This window comes from Etheostoma spectabile, chromosome 22 (genome assembly GCF_008692095.1).
Source record: "Etheostoma spectabile isolate EspeVRDwgs_2016 chromosome 22, UIUC_Espe_1.0, whole genome shotgun sequence".
Lineage (NCBI taxonomy): Eukaryota > Metazoa > Chordata > Actinopteri > Perciformes > Percidae > Etheostoma > Etheostoma spectabile.
The window spans coordinates 11,740,514-11,742,771 of record NC_045754.1 but is presented as its reverse complement, the minus strand read 5'-3'; the positions used below and the strand labels follow the sequence as shown (position 1 = coordinate 11,742,771).

The window sequence follows — 2,258 nt, the reverse complement described above, 5'->3', positions numbered from 1 at the left end:
TATCTATCTATCTATCTATCTATCTATCTATCTATCTATCTATCTATCTATCTATCGGCTGTGCACAAACCCACCACCAGAGGCACTTTAAGGGCTCGTGAGTGTTTTATAATTATTAGGCCTATTATTATATTAAAAGGCTATGTTAGATGACCTATGTATTTTTTTCTAATGCAGGTAGTACGGACATACAGTCACATAAGAGGACAGGCAGGAAGCGGCGTGGGCAGCCTCCCTGTGTCACCGCCTGCGTCAGACCAGACGCCAGGAGGGAGTTTTCCACTGACGAAAAAGGCTGCGCTTCTCGGCAGTCTGCTACAGACAAGGGAAGCGCTTCAGCTGGTACGGAGCCCCGCACGGCGGAGACACGCAGACAATAGCACCGAGAGCTGTCTAGATGCGGGGATAAGCGCTGCATTTCTTCGTACCATACTGGATTACTCCACTGTTATCACATCGGCTCTTTATCCAACGCTATTTAGTCCCTAATGGTGATCGGATACTTGACTTGGTGGTGAGTAGACACAGAATGGAGCTGGTGGGTGACTGGACGCCGTTTTCTTTTTTTATGTGTTTAACCTCAGCGGAGGAGGGGAGCCAAATAGTTTGAATGCTCTTTCTCTTGTGTTGTGAGTCCTTTTTAAATGCACTGTTTGTGTAGTTGTGTGGCAATATGTTGTTACAAATGAATCTTTACAGTTTGTTGGCTGGGTTCCCTTTCACACACACTTCATTTAGTCGTTTAACTTGACGCGTTTATTGTCGGCTACATATTGACACGGTTGGCTGCTTACTGAAGTGAGTTTTAACTAATTGGGCTGGTTTACAAGCAGGGGATTTAATCTGATGGCGAAGGAATAAAAACCTGTATTGGTTTAGGCGAGATTCCAACAAACCGCTCCATTCACTTATTGATTATGTAAATCGATCGCTGATTAATCAGGTTTTGGGGGAACTTCACACAGCTCACAGCGGGCGTTTTTTTGCTTTACATTCCAGTGTGTTTTCGGATGTGGATTCATTAATGTGTGAACTGTTGATGAGGACGGCTTTGTGTCCTATTCCACCCGTGCGGAGTTGTTCACCTCAGCGGTGCTGGTGCGCCTCTTGTAACGCGAGCGACTCCTGAAGGCACTACATGTGAACACACACACACGCGAACACACACACACACACACACGCACACAGCTGACAGAGCCGCTGTCATTAGAATTAGTATTAATCTTGAGGAATGATCGGGTCAACCGAGGGAGTGCACATGCTCCAGCCTCACGTCGTGCATGTTCGACCACATTTAATGATTGATTTTTGATTGCTGGTTGATTTATTTTCACGTGGTGCAGATAGCAGTTTACGCTATGAGCCAGGTGTGGATACGGAGCGCCTTCATTGTTTGAATAATTCTGCACAGGAGCACATGGATATGTTCCTCAGAACAAATAATTATGACGCATAGCATATCATGTTTTGTTATTTTAGCCTTTAAGAAAAAACAACAACGAGTGTGTCTGCTGTTTGTTTAGCCTATTTACAAGATGAGTAATTTTCATCAGAAGCTGTTAGTAATGCATTATTCAGAAATGGCACTGTTGGTCTGAGGCTCTTATTATATAGAGCCAGACTCTATCTGTTTTTGATAAAGCGACTGGCTGAATCAATTTAATCGTCTCTAGCGCGACCTCACCCGGATCCTTTTTGGAATCATGTTTTCTGGAATTAGGCTACAGAGAGCTGAATGATCCTTTGTTAACAGAGAAGGGAATATAGGACTTGACGCTGTGCATTTCATGTGCATTTCCCAGGAATGTCCAGTGATGTTGAATATCTCACTTCTGTAGGCTAGGTAGGTTAGCCTATATAGTATACTTTTTATGATCTCTCTAAAAAATAACTAACCAAAATGTTCTTTTAAACCTAAACGGCATGAAGCAACAACCGCTCTTTGCAATTTTTGTAGGGATTTCAATAATGGTCATCCATGACTGACTCCCTCATCTCCATCATATGATCCTGTACTCGGTTAACCTTGTGGTGCCTGCAGCTGTCAGCATAGATGATTTGGATGGCCACTTCCTGTTCACTGCAGTGTGCGTTTCACAACCTCAGGAAGCTCTCACACACTTTTAGTATCTGTCTCCCCAGCTGGGAGACGCAGCAGCGCTAGGTTCAGACAAGGTTGTCTGTGCCTGCTTCATTTTGGTCACGCAGGATGGCCCCACGCTTTTGTGCCTGGAGACGGGAGAGGGGACGAGGGGGTT

At 44.6% G+C, this 2,258-nt stretch overlaps 1 protein-coding gene across 1 annotated transcript in view; it reads left to right on the top strand.

The window, feature by feature from the left end:
• Positions 1-243: 243 nt before the first annotated feature.
• The window catches only part of csrnp1b (cysteine-serine-rich nuclear protein 1b), a 13,003-nt gene continuing 10,988 nt past the window's right edge, over positions 244-2,258 (top strand). The window contains exon 1 of the mRNA XM_032503772.1: positions 244-514. The gene's annotated coding sequence lies outside the window, so the exon portion shown is untranslated. The remainder of the gene's footprint in view (positions 515-2,258) is intronic.